Here is a 15,436-nt window from a genome sequence, read left to right on the forward strand (position 1 = left end):
ATGTACACAGTGACTGCACCAGCAGAATAGTGAGCGCAGCTCTGGAGTATAATATAGGAGGTAACTCAGGATTAGTAATGTAATGTATGTACACAGTGACTGCACCAGCAGAATAGTGAGTGCAGCTCTGGAGTATAATACAAGATGTAACTCAGGATCAGTAATGTAATGTATGTACACAGTGACTGCACCAGCAGAATAGTGAGTGCAGCTCTGGAGTATAATACAAGATGTAACTCAGGATCAGTAATGTAATGTATGTACACAGTGACTGCACCAGCAGAATAGTGAGTGCAGCTCTGGAGTATAATACAAGATGTAACTCAGGATCAGTAATGTAATGCATGTACACAGTGACTGCACCAGCAGAATAGTGAGTGCAGCTCTGGGGTATAATACAGGATGTAACTTAGGATCAGTAATGTAATGTATGTACACAGTGATTGCACCTGCAGAATAGTGAGTGCAGCTCTGGAGTATAATACAGGATGTAACTGAGGATCAGTAATGTATGTACACAGTGACTGCACCAGCAGAATAGTGAGTGCAGCTCTGGTGTATAATATAGGAGGTAACTCAGGATTAGTAATGTAATGTATGTACACAATGACTGCACCAGCAGAATAGTGAGTGCAGCTCTGGAGTATAATACAAGATGTAACTCAGGATCAGTAATGTAATGTATGTACACAGTGACTGCACCAGCAGAATAGTGAGTGCAGCTCTGGAGTATAATACAAGATGTAACTCAGGATCAGTAATGTAATGTATGTACACAGTGACTGCACCAGCAGAATAGTGAGTGCAGCTCTGGGGTATAATACAGGATGTAACTTAGGATCAGTAATGTAATGTATGTACACAGTGATTGCACCTGCAGAATAGTGAGTGCAGCTCTGGAGTATAATACAGGATGTAACTGAGGATCAGTAATGTATGTACACAGTGACTGCACCAGCAGAAAAGTGAGTGCAGCTCTGGAGTATAATACAGGATGTAACTCAGGATCAGTAATGTAATGTATGTACACAGTGACTGCACCAGCAGAATAGTGAGTGCAGCTCTGGAGTATAATACAAGATGTAACTCAGGATCAGTAATGTAATTTATGTACACAGTGACTGCACCAGCAGAATAGTGAGTGCAGCTCTGGGGTATAATACAGGATGTAACTTAGGATCAGTAATGTAATGTATGTACACAGTGATTGCACCTGCAGAATAGTGAGTGCAGCTCTGGAGTATAATACAGGATGTAACTGAGGATCAGTAATGTATGTACACAGTGACTGCACCAGCAGAAAAGTGAGTGCAGCTCTGGGGTATAATACAGGATGTAACTCAGGATCAGTAATGTAATGCATGTACACAGTGACTGCACCAGCAGAATAGTGAGTGCAGCTCTGGGATATAATACAGGATGTAACTCAGGAGCAGTAATGTAATGTATGAACACAGTGACTGCACCAACAGAATAGTGAATGCAGCTCTGGGGTATAATACAGGATGTAACTCAGTATCAGTAATGTAATGTATGTACACAGTGACTGCACCAGCAGAAAAGTGAGCGCAGCTCTGGGGTATAATACAAGAATTAACTGAGGATCAGTAATGTAATGTATGTACACAGTGACTGCACCAGCAGAATATTGAGTGTAGCTCTGGGGTATAATACAAGAATTAACTCAGGATCAGTAATGTAATGTATGTACACAGTGACTGCACCAGCAGAATAGTGAGTGTAGCTCTGGAGTATAATGCAGGATGTAACTCAGGATCAGTAATGTAATGTATGTACACAGTGACTGCACCAGCAGAATAGTGAGTGCAGCTCTGGGGTATAATACAGGATTTAACTCAGGATCGGTAATGTAATGTATGTACACAGTGACTGCACCAGCAGAATAGTGAGTGCAGCTCTGGGGTATAATGCAGGATGTAACTCAGGATCATTAATGTAATGTATGTACTGTTGTGAATTCTGTTGTTGAACTCCCTCCTGTGGTCGTGAATGGTACTTCGGCGAGTTCTGTCCATGGACTCCCTCTGGTGGCTGTGAGTGAAGCTGCTGCTTCTGAGGTTCCTTACACAGGTGACGTGGTTTATCCTTTGGTTGGCTGCTCTATTTAACTCCACTCAGATCGTTACTCCAGGCCAGCTGTCAATGTTCCTGTGCTGGTTCAGTTCGCTCTTGGATCTTTCTGGAGACCTGTCTCTTCCTGCAAGAAGCTAAGTCCCCGTTTGTTATTTTCTGTTCATGGTTTTCTAGTCCAGCTTGCTTTCATGATTTTGTCTTGCTAGCTGGAAGCTCTGGGATGCAGGGTGGCGCCTCCGCACCGTGAGTCGGTGCGGGGGTCTTTTTGCACACTCTGCGTTGTCTTTTGTAGTTTTTGTGCTGACCGCAAAGATACCTTTCCTATCCTCTGTCTATTTAGTTAGTCTGGCCTCCCTGTGCTAAAACCTGTTTCATTTCTGTGTTTGTGACTTTCATCTTAACTCACAGTTAATATTTGTGGGGGGCTGCCTTTTCCTTTGGGGAAATTTCTCTGAGGCAAGGTAGGCTTTATTTTCTATCTCCAGGGCTAGCTAATTCTTAGGCTGTGCCGAGGCGTCTAGGCCTGTTAGGTACGCTCCACGGCTATTTCTAGTGTGCGTGATAGGATTAGGGATTGCGGTCAGCAAAGTTCCCACTTCCCAGAGCTTGTCCTGTGAGTTTAACCATCAGGTCATTCCTGGTGCTCCTAACCACCAGGTCATAACAATGTATACAGTGACTGCACCAGCAGAATAGTGAGCGCAGCTCTGGGGTATAATACACGATGTAACTCAGGATCAGTAATGTAATGTATGTACACAGTGATTGCACCAGCAGAATAGTGAGTGCAGCTCTGGAGTATAATACAGGATGTAACTCAGGATCAGTAATGTAATGTATGTACACAGTGACTGCACCAGCAGAATAGTGAGTGCAGCTCCTGTGCATAATACAGGATGTAGCTCAGGATCAGTGATGTAATGTATGTACACAGTGACTGCACCAGCAGAATAGTGAGTGCAGCTCAGGGGTATAATACAGGATGTAACGCAGGATCAGAAATGTAATGTATGTACACAGTGACTGCACCAGCAGAATAGTGAGTGCAGCTCTGGAGTACAATACAGGATGTAACTCATGATCAGTAATGTATGTGCATAGTGACTGCACCAGCAGAATTGTGAGTACAGCTCTGGGGTATAATACAGGATGTAACTCAGGATCAGTGATGTAATGTATGTACACAGTGACTGCACCAGCAAAATAGTGAGTGTAGCTCTGGAGTATAATGCAGGATGTAACTTTGGATCAGTAATGTAATGTATATACACAGTGACTGCACCAGCAGAATAGTGAGTGCAGCTCTCAATTATAATACTGGATGTAACTCAGGATCCATAATGTAATGTATATACACAGTGACTGCACCAGCAGAATTGTGAGTGCAGCTCTGGAGGATAATACAGGATCACATTTTGCAACATGATAGAATTAGCAATACAGATTGTGAATAATTTATAATTGTATTAATTCTTTTCATTTTAATTAATTTTATTTCATTTCATGTAAATGTTGATGAAGGACTTCCGCTTTCTTAGAGATGTTTTTCTTGTGTTATCTTACCGAAAGTTTCCATTCGCTGTATAAAAAGACACATCTGCAGGTTTTTCTCAATATTTGACATGAAATCAGAATAAACCTTTCCCATTTTAGGTCAATTAGGATTTCCATAATTATTAATATTTGCTAAATGTCAGAATAAAGAGAGTGAGAGAACGTTTTAAGGCATTTTTATTACTTACTGCAAATTAAAAATGTTTCCAAACACTAAGATTACACTATGCCTTTAAACAATTCTGGACTGCCCATATGATGATGTCATGTGTTTGGCAACATCTGAGTTAATTAGAGACACACCTGTGGATGTATTTTAATGCACACCTGAAACACACTGCTTCCTTGTGTAGCATCATGGGAAAGTCTCAAGAAATCAGCCAACATATCAGGAAGAGAACTGTGGACTTGCACAAGTCTGGCTCATCATTGTGTACAATTTCCAGATACCTGAGCGTGCCTCGTTCATCTGTACAAACAATTATCCGCAAGTAGAAACAAGATGGGAATGTCCAGCCATCTTACCGCTCAGGAAGAAGACGGGTTCTGTGTCCCAGAGATTAATGTGCTTTGATCCGACAGGTACATATCAACCTAAGGACCAAGAAAAAAAGCAAAAGACCTTGTGAAGATGATGGCAGAAGCTGGTAAGATTGTGTCAGTATCCACAGTGAAACAAGTACTGCATCAACATGGGCTGAAAAGCCAAGCTGCCAGCAAGAAGCCATTACTCTGAAAGAATCATAAAAAAAATCCAGATTGATATTTGCAAATGCACACAGGAACTAAGACCTTAATGTTTGGAGACATGTCCTGTGGTCTGATGAAACTAAAATTGAATTTTTTGGACATAATGGCCATTATTATGTTTGGAGGAAAAAGGGAGAGGCTTGGAAGCCTAAAAAAACATCCCCACTGTGAAACACGGTGGTGGCAGCATCATATTGTGGGGTTGTATTGCTGCGGGAGGGACTGGTGAACTTTACAAAATGACATTGTGAGAAAAGAAGATTATGCGGCAATAGTGAAGCAACATGTCAAGACATCAACTAGGAAGTTAATGCTTGGGTGGAAATGAGTTTTCCAAATGGACAATGACATGAAGCATACTGCCAAAATGGTAACAAAGTGACTTCAGGATAACAAAATGAATGTTTTGGAGCGGCTATCACAAAACCCTGGTCTCACCCCTAGAGTTGAGCGACCTTGACCTTTTTAGAGTCGAGCCGGGTTTTGCGAAACCCGACTATGTCCAAAGTCGGGTCGAGTGAAATCGGCCGATTATGACGTAAAGTCGGGATCGACCGAAACACGAAACCCAATGCAAGTCAATGGGGCAGCATAGTCGGCAGTGAGTGGGGGCCAGGAAAACACCTAGAGTGCCCATTTTAATGTCAAAACCATCCATTCTTCTTAATGAAGCTTGTCAAGCGTAATTTACCTTATAATAATTGGAAGGCATTTGAAATTGGGGGTCATTTGGCTAAAGTTGTGGGGGGTAGGGCTGGTTCAAGTAATTAGTGGGCCCAGGAAATCTGGACCACGTCACGGCAGTGGAGCAGGGAGAGGTAAGTATTTCAACTTTGCAAGTGCTGTGAACCTGAGCAAGCAGGGGGGGCCCACTCGTTGGCATTGGCACTGGCACAGGGCCCCTCAAAGTACAGCGGTGTGTTTGCACGGCGGGGGCGCCTCCCACCGGCAGCAACACTTTTGCGTACTATGAGAGGCCCTGTGCCAGTGACGTCGCCAACTAGTATTCCTCCCCCCACCTGATGAAGGAACCTGCACTTTCATCTGCACCTTCCTCTTTGTCCCCGTGTAAGGTGGTATGGTATGCGGGAAGAGCAACCTGACTTTCAGCAGGGTCACAATGTTGTTGTGTAGCGTGCACGGGGAATGTTGCGTTATGGGTCAATGTACCAGCAGACTCATCTATCACTGGCTGGGCAATGGGCACGATGAAGTGGAAACACAGATATAGGCCCAAAGAAGAAAGTGGGCTAAATGCAGTTCAAAATTGGTAACACAGGAATAACCAGGGGGCATTGCAGTGGAGGACAACTGGAATGAGAGGCTGACACAGAGAGTAGGGCCAAATCAGTAAGTAGTCGAAATGCAGTTCAAAATTGGCAACCGTAGTAAACAGGCGGCACAGCTTTGTTCAGTGGAGGAGAACAGCAAGGAGTGGCAGACACCGATAGTAGGCCCCAAACCAACTAGTACGCCAAATGCAGTTGTTCCATTTAACCACAATTTAATGAGAGCCTGAAGATAGAAGCTCAGGAAAGGCAACCTGGGGAACACCTTGGAGTGTAACACACCATCTCTCTCCACCCCATACCCATTTTGTATGGCCTAATGCAGTGTACTTTTCTACAACTACTAAACGAGAGTCGGAAGACCGAAGCAATGGCAAGGAAACCTGGGGAACACCTTAGAGTGTAACACACCCTCTCTCTACACCCCATACCCAATTTGAAGGTCTAATGCAGTGTAGTTTCCAAGAACTACTAAACGAGAGCCGGAAGATCGAAGCTCAGGAAAGGCAACCTGGGGAACACCTTGGAGTGTAACACACCCTCTCGCTACACCCCATACCCAATTTGAAGGCCTAATGCAGCGTAGTTTCCAACAACTACTAAACGAGAGCCGGAAGATCGAAGCTCAGGAAAGGCAACCTGGGGAACACCTTGGAGTGTAACAAACCCTCTCTCTACACCCCATACCCAATTTGTAGGCCTAATGCAGCGTAGTTTCCGACAACTACTAAACGAGAGCCGGAATATCGAAGCTCAGGAAAGGCAACCTGGGGAACACCTTGGAGTGTAACACACCCTCTCTCTACACCCCATACCCAATTTGTAGGCCTAATGCAGCGTAGTTTCCGACAACTACTAAACGAGAGCCGGAATATCGAAGCTCAGGAAAGGCAACCTGGGGAACACCTTGGAGTGTAACACACCCTCTCTCTACACCCCATACCCAATTTGTAGGCCTAATGCAGCGTAGTTTCCGACAACTACTAAACGAGAGCCGGAATATCGAAGCTCAGGAAAGGCAACCTGGGGAACACCTTGGAGTGTAACACACCCTCTCTCTACACCCCATACCCAATTTGAAGGCCTAATGCAGTGTAGTTTCCAAGAACTACTAAACGAGAGCCGGAAGATCGAAGCTCAGGAAAGGCAACCTGGGGAACACCTTGGAGTGGAACACACCATCTCTCTACACCCCATACCCAATTTGAAGGCCTAATGCAGCGTAGTTTCCAACAACTACTAAACGAGAGCCGGTAGATCGAAGCTCAGGAAAGGCAACCTGGGGAACACCTTGGAGTGTAACACAACGTCTCTCTACACCACGGAAGGGATGATTCTTAGGAAGGAAGGCTGTTGGAAATAAGCATTGCGCGTCCGAGGGTGATTAGATTCTTATTAGGTATATACTCACCCTCGGACGCGCCCTGCTTCTTTATTTGGAATGAATGTTTATTTGCAATGTGGTGTTGACTTTCTCTATTATTTTGGTAATTAATGATTTTATTATTTTCATTATTTTGCATCTTATCGGCAATAATATAAAGAAGACGCGACAGGACAACACTCGGTGGATGCCATATGTGTGTTTTCAATTTAAAAAACCTTTCAGTTAACTACTTGCAGGAGAAAGTAATTGTAGCTGGTGGCCATTTTTAGTACTGTACCAGATTTTAGCTGTTTGTTTGTTTTTAATGTCAAAATGTCTGCATTTGATATCTCACCAGTATTTTCTTTTTTATAAGCAAAATCCTTTTTTTTTTATTTTATGATGTTGGTTCAAGGGGTACACGGGCAGCAGTAGACAGGTCAGTGGAGGCCTAGTGGAAGGAGGGACCGCAGACAGGCTTCGAAGCCCTAACATAATAAATTGGGCTGCCTGTAGGCAATTTAAAATTGGTTCCAGGGGAACACGGGCAGCAGTAGACAGGTCAGTGGAGGCCTAGAGGAAGGAGGGACCGCAGATGCGCCAATGTTTCCCCCATACCAAATTTGTAGGCCTAATGCAGTGTAGTTTCCAACAACTACTAAACGAGAGCCGGAATTTCGAAGCTCAGGAAAGGCAACCTGGGGAACACCTTGGAGTGTAACACACCCTCTCTCTACACCCCATACCCAATTTGAAGGCCTAATGCAGTGTAGTTTCCAACAACTACTAAACGAGAGCCGGAATATCGAAGCTCAGGAAAGGCAACCTGGGGAACACCTTGGAGTGTAACACACCCTCTCTCTACACCCCATACCCAATTTGAAGGCCTAATGCAGTGTAGTTTCCAAGAACTACTAAACGAGAGCCGGAAGATCGAAGCTCAGGAAAGGCAACCTGGGGAACACCTTGGAGTGTAACACAACGTCTCTCTACACGACGGAAGGGCTGATTCTTAGGAAGGAAGGCTGTTGGAAATAAGCATTGCGCGTCCGAGGGTGATTAGATTCTTATTAGGTATATACTCACCCTCGGACGCGCCCTGCTTCTTTATTTGGAATGAATGTTTATTTGCAATGTGGTGTTGACTTTCTCTATTATTTTGGTAATTAATGATTTTATTATTTTCATTATTTTGCATCTTCTCGGCAATAATATAAAGAAGACGCGACAGGACAACACTCGGTGGATGCCATATGTGTGTTTTCAATTTAAAAAAACTTTCAGTTAACTACTTGCAGGAGAAAGTAATTGTAGCTGGTGGCCATTTTTAGTACTGTACCAGATTTTAGTTGTGTGTTTGTTTTTAATGTTAAAATGTCTGCATTTGATATCTCACCAGTATTTTCTTTTTTATAAGCAAAATACTTATTTTTATATTTTCTGATGTTGGTTCCAGGGGTACACGGCCAGCAGTGCCCTGGTCAGTGTAGTAGTAGTTGAAAGAATGGACCGCAGACAGGCATCGAAGGCCTAAAATAAAAACACATGGCTGTAGGCAATTTTAAATTGGTTCCAGGGGTACACGGACAGCAGTGGTGTGGTCAGTGGAGGCCTAGTGGAAGGAGTGACCGCAGACAGGCATCGAAGGCCTAAAATAATAACACATGGCTGTAGGCAATTTTAAATTGGTTCCAGGGGTACACGGGCAGCAGTGACCTGGTCAGTGTAGTAGTAGTTGAAAGAATGGACCGCAGACAGGCTTCGAAGGCCTAACATAACAAACTTGGGCTGGCTGTAGGCACTTTTAAATTGGTTCCAGGGGTACACGGGCAGCAGTGGTCTGGTCAGTGGAAGTCTAGTGGAAGGAGTGACCGCAGACAGGCTTCCAAGGCCTAACATAACAAACTTGGGCTGGCTGTAGGCACTTTTAAATTGGTTCCAGGGGTACACGGGCAGCAGTGACCTGGTCAGTGTAGTAGTAGTTGAAAGAATGGACCGCAGACAGGCTTCGAAGGCCTAACATAACAAACTTGGGCTGGCTGTAGGCACTTTTAAATTGGTTCCAGGGGTACACGGGCAGCAGTGGTCTGGTCAGTGGAAGTCTAGTGGAAGGAGTGACCGCAGACAGGCTTCCAAGGCCTAACATAACAAACTTGGGCTGGCTGTAGGCACTTTTAAATTGGTTCCAGGGGTACACGGGCAGCAGTGGTCTGGTCAGTGGAAGTCTAGTGGAAGGAGTGACCGCAGACAGGCTTCGAAGGCCTAACATAACAAAATTGGGCTGGCTGTAGGCACTTTAAATTGGTTCCAGGGGTACATGGGCAGCAGTGTATGGTCAGTGGAAGTCTAGTGGAAGGAGTGACGGCAGACAGTCTTCGAAGGCCTAACATAACAAAATTGGGCTGACTGTAGGCACTTTTAAATTGGTTCCAGGGTAACACGGCCAGCAGTGCCCTGGTCAGTGTAGTAGTAGTTGAAAGAATGGACCGCAGACAGGCATCGAAGGCCTAAAATAAAAACACATGGCTGTAGGCAATTTTAAATTGGTTCCAGGGGTACACGGACAGCAGTGGTGTGGTCAGTGGAGGCCTAGTGGAAGGAGTGACCGCAGACAGGCATCGAAGGCCTAAAATAATAACACATGGCTGTAGGCAATTTTAAATTGGTTCCAGGGGTAGACGGGCAGCAGTGACCTGGTCAGTGTAGTAGTAGTTGAAAGAATGGACCGCAGACAGGCATCGAAGGCCTAAAATAAAAAACTTGGGCTGGCTGTAGGCAATTTTAAATTGGTTCCAGGGGTACACGGGCAGCAGTGACCTGGTCAGTGTAGTAGTAGTTGAAAGAATGGACCGCAGACAGGCATCGAAGGCCTAAAATAAAAAAATGGGGCTGGCTGTAGGCAATTTTAAATTGGTTCCAGGGGTACACGGACAGCAGTGGTGTGGTCAGTGGAGGCCTAGTGGAAGGAGTGACCGCAGACAGGCATCGAAGGCCTAAAATAATAACACATGGCTGTAGGCAATTTTAAATTGGTTCCAGGGGTACACGGGCAGCAGTGACCTGGTCAGTGTAGTAGTAGTTGAAAGAATGGACCGCAGACAGGCATCGAAGGCCTAAAATAAAAAAATTGGGCTGGCTGTAGGCAATTTTAAATTGGTTCCAGGGGTACACGGGCAGCAGTGGTGTGGTCAGTGGAGGCCTAGTGGAAGGAGTGACCGCAGACAGGCATCGAAGGCCTAAAATAATAACACATGGCTGTAGGCAATTTTAAATTGGTTCCAGGGGTACACGGACAGCAGTGGTGTGGTCAGTGGAGGCCTAGTGGAAGGAGTGACCGCAGACAGGCTTCCAAGGCCTAACATAACAAACTTGGGCTGGCTGTAGGCACTTTTAAATTGGTTCCAGGGGTACACGGGCAGCAGTGGTCTGGTCAGTGGAAGTCTAGTGGAAGGAGTGACCGCAGACAGGCTTCCAAGGCCTAACATAACAAAATTGGGCTGGCTGTAGGCACTTTAAATTGGTTCCAGGGGTACATGGGCAGCAGTGTATGGTCAGTGGAAGTCTAGTGGAAGGAGTGACGGCAGACAGTCTTCGAAGGCCTAACATAACAAAATTGGGCTGACTGTAGGCACTTTTAAATTGGTTCCAGGGTAACACGGCCAGCAGTGCCCTGGTCAGTGTAGTAGTTGTAGAAAGAAGGGACCGCAGACAGGCTTCGAAGGCCTAACATAACAAAAATGTCAAAACAATGGTATTGTCAGTGCCAGGCATTGAAGGATGTCAGCGCCTAGACTACACATTGGTGAAGCTGTGAGAGATAATTTTGCTAGTGGTAGAGCACTGTTTGAGCTGGGGGGGGGAACTGTCTTGTGGCCGGCGTTACAGGCACAGGGCCCCTCATATTACAACGGTGTGTCTGACGTTGGGTGCGCACCACCACCGCCAGAGACACTTTATTGTACTATGAGGGACCCAGTGGCAGTGCCGTCGACCAAAAGCGGCCACACCCACCTCTTCAGACAAACAGCACTCTCAAGGGTCCAAGCGCAAAGTGGCGATAGCACGGCCCCGTGTGGGGAGTTTGGCCATTTCGTGAGGTGGAAACATGTCGTATGCTGGACAATCAGGTGAAGAAAATTACGAGATTGGAAAAGTCATTCAGAATAGTCCACAGGCAAGACCTTTTCATAGGAAAGCTAGGTGTCAGCCGGGCAGGGTGGGGCAAAAGATTTTGAAATCCAGTTGTGGTTCATTTTAATGAAGGTTAGATCATCTACATTTTGGGTAGCCAGACGAGTCCTTTTTTCTGTTAGTATTGAACCTGCAGCACTGAATACTCTTTCTGATAGGACACTAGCTGCCGGGCAAGCAAGCTCCTGCAATGCATATTCTGCCAATTCTGGCCAGGTGTCTAATTTGGATGCCCAGTAATCAAATGGGAATGACGGTTGAGGGAGAACGTCGATAAGGGATGAAAAATAGTTTGTAACCATACTGGACAAATGTTGTCTCCTGTCACTTTGAATTGATGCTGCAGTACCTGTCCTGTCTGCGGTCATAGAAAAATCACTCCACAACCTGGTCAGAAAACCCCTCTGGCCAACGCCACTTCTGATTTCTGCCCCTCTAACACCTCTGGTCTGCTGGCCCCTGGAGCTCGTGTGAGAACGATCACGGGCGCTGTGTGCAGGGAATGCCAGAAGCAAACGGTCAACAAGAGTTGATTGTTTTGTTGCTAATATTAGTTCCAAGTTCTCATGTGGCATAATATTTTGCAATTTGCCTTTATAGCGAGGATCAAGGAGGCAGGCCAACCAGTAATCGTCATCGTTCATCATTTTTGTAATGCGTGTGTCCCTTTTGAGGATACGCAAGGCATAATCCGCCATGTGGGCCAAAGTTCCCGTTGTCAAATCTGCGGTTGTGCTTGGTTGAGGGGCAGTTGCAGGCAAATCTACGTCACTTGTGTCCCTCAAAAAACCAGAACCCGGCCTTGCCACGCCACCAATTTCCCGTGCCCCCGGGAAAGCTTCCTCATTAAAAATATACTCATCCCCATCATCCTCCTCATCCTCCACCTCCTCTTCGCCCGGTACCTCGTCATGTACACTGCCCTGACCAGACAATCGCTGACTGTCATCAAGGCTTTCCTCTTCCTCTGGTGCAGACGCCTGATCCTTTATGTGCGTCAAACTTTGCATCAGCAGACGCATTAGGGGGATGCTCATGCTTATTATGGCGTTGTCTGCACTAACCAGCCGTGTGCATTCCTCAAAACACTGAAGGACTTGACACATGTCTTGAATCTTCGACCACTGCACACCTGACAACTCCATGTCTGCCATCCTACTGCCTGCCCGTGTATGTGTATCCTCCCACAAAAACATAACAGCCCGCCTCTGTTCGCACAGTCTCTGAAGCATGTGCAGTGTTGAGTTCCACCTTGTTGCAACGTCTATGATTAGGCGATGCTGGGGAAGGTTCAAAGAACGCTGATAGGTCTGCATACGGCTGGAGTGTACAGGCGAACGGCGGATATGTGCGCAAAGTCCACGCACTTTGAGGAGCAGGTCGGATAACCCCGGATAACTTTTCAGGAAGCACTGCACCACCAGGTTTAAGGTGTGAGCCAGGCAAGGAATGTGTTTCAGTTGGGAAAGGGAGATGGCAGCCATGAAATTCCTTCCGTTATCACTCACTACCTTGCCTGCCTCAAGATCTACAGTGCCCAGCCACGACTGCGTTTCTTGCTGCAAGAACTCGGACAGAACTTCCGCGGTGTGTCTATTGTCGCCCAAACACTTCATAGCCAATACAGCCTGCTGACGTATGCCAGTAGCTGCCCCATAATGGGAGACCTGGTGTGCAACAGTGGCAGGTGCGGATGGAGTGTTTGTGCGACTGCGGTCTGTGGACGAGCTCTTGCTTCTGCAGGAGGACAAGGAGGAGGAGGAGGAGGGGGTGCGAACGGCTACAGACAACTGTTTACTAGACCGTGGGCTAGGCAGAACTGTCCCAAACTTGCTGTCCCCTGTGGACCCTGAATCCACCACATTTACCCAGTGTGCCGTGATGGACACGTAACGTCCCTGGCCATGCCTACTGGTCCATGCATCTGTTGTCAGGTGCACCTTTGTGCTCACAGATTGCCTGAGTGCATGGACGATGCGCTCTTTAACATGCTGGTGGAGGGCTGGGATGGCTTTTCTGGAAAAAAAGTGTCGACTGGGTAGCTCGTAGCGTGGTACAGCGTAGTCCATCAGGTCTTTGAAAGCTTCGCTTTCAACTAACCGGTAGGGCATCATCTCTAACGAGATTAGTCTAGCTATGTGGGCGTTCAAACCCTGTGTACGCGGATGCGAGGCTAAGTATTTCCTTTTTCTAACCATAGTCTCATGTAGGGTGAGCTGGACTGGAGAGCTGGAGATCGTGGAACTAGCGGGGGTGCCGGTGGACATGGCAGACTGAGAGACGGTGGGAGATGGTATTGTTGCCGCCGGTGCCCTAGATGCAGTGTTTCCTACTACGAAACTGGTGATTCCCTGACCCTGACTGCTTTGGCCTGGCAAAGATACCTGCACAGATACAGCAGGTGGTGCGCTAAATGGTGGTCCTACACTGCCGGAAGGGATGTTGCGTTGATGACTAGCTTCATTGGCCGAGGGTGCAACAACCTTAAGGGACGTTTGGTAGTTAGTCCAAGCTTTCAAATGCATGGTGGTTAAATGTCTATGCATGCAACTAGTATTGAGACTTTTCAGATTCTGACCTCTGCTTAAGGAAGTAGAACATTTTTGACAGATGACTTTGCGCTGATCAATTGGATGTTGTTTAAAAAAATGCCAGACTGCACTCTTTCTAGCATCGGATACCTTTTCAGGCATTGCAGACTGAGCTTTAACCGGATGGCCACGCTGTCCTCCACCAGGTTTTGGCTTTGCCACGCGTTTTGGGCAAGATACGGGCCCGGCAGATGGAACCTGTGGCGATGTTGATGCCTGCTGCGGCCCCTCCTCCTCCTCTGCTTCAGAACTGCTGCCGCCTGCACCCTGTTCCCCCAATGGCTGCCAATCGGGGTCAAGAACTGGGTCATCTAATAACTCTTCTTGTACCTCCTGCGCAACTTCGTCTGTGTCACCGTGTCGTTCGGTGGTATAGCGTTCGTGATGGGGCAACATAGTCTCATCAGGGTCTGATTCTTGATCAGCACCCTGCGAGGGCAATGTTGTGGTCTGAGTCAAAGGACCAGCATAGTAGTCTGGCTGTGGCTGTGCGTCAGTGCACTCCATGTCAGATTCAATTTGTAATGGGCATGGACTGTTAACTGCTTCACTTTCTAAGCCAGGGACGGTATGTGTAAAGAGCTCCATGGAGTAACCCGTTGTGTCGCCTGCTGCATTCTTCTCTGTTGTTGTTTTTGCTGAAGAGGACAAGGAAGTGACTTGTCCCTGACCGTGAACATCCACTAACGACGCGCTGCTTTTACTTTTACCAGTTTCACGAGAGGAGGCAAAAGAGCTAGAGGCTGAGTCAGCAAGATAAGCCAAAACTTGCTCTTGCTGCTCCGGCTTTAAAAGCGGTTTTCCTAATCCCAGAAAAGGGAGCGTTCGAGGCCTTGTGTAGCCGGACGACGAACCTGGCTCCACAGCTCCAGACTTAGGTGCAATATTTTTTCCCCCACGACCACCTGATGCTCCACCACTACCACTACCCTCATTACCAGCTGACAATGAACGCCCCCGGCCACGACCTCTTCCACTAGACTTCCTCATTGTTTTAAAAACGTAACCAAACTAACGTTATTTGTTGCAGTCACACAACTTACACGGTGAGCTATAACTTCAGTATGATTTAGCTACCCCTTTACAGGTTGGTGAGACCACAGCGAAAATCAGGCCCAATGTTACACACTCTTTTTTTGGTGGCTGCAAATTAGAGAGATGCCCCACACGCAGGACTGTCACTGAAGCACAAATGTTAATATTAATGTCACACTATTATTTTTTTTTTATTTTTATTTTTTTCAGGAACACTTTAGAAACCCCCCCCCAAAAAAAAAAAAAGATTTTTGCAGGGAGAATTTAGAAAACAAATGTAACAAACTATATGCTTTCTATGGGCCACTGAGTGAGAGATGACGCACACAGGAATCAGGAGTGGCACACAAGCCCAGAGGCCAATATTTTTCTACCAATGATTGATGGAGTTATTTTCTCTGGTAGATTTTGGAACCCAAATCAAGGAAAAAAAATGTAGGCTTTCTATGGACCACAATTGGAGAGAGAGAGAGAGAGAGAGAGAGAGATGGCACACCCAGGAGTCAAGACTGGCACACAAGCAGAAAGGCCAATATTAATCTCCCACTGTTTTTTTTTTTTTTTTT

This window comes from Ranitomeya imitator, chromosome 10 (genome assembly GCF_032444005.1).
Source record: "Ranitomeya imitator isolate aRanImi1 chromosome 10, aRanImi1.pri, whole genome shotgun sequence".
In the NCBI taxonomy this organism is placed as follows: domain Eukaryota; kingdom Metazoa; phylum Chordata; class Amphibia; order Anura; family Dendrobatidae; genus Ranitomeya; species Ranitomeya imitator.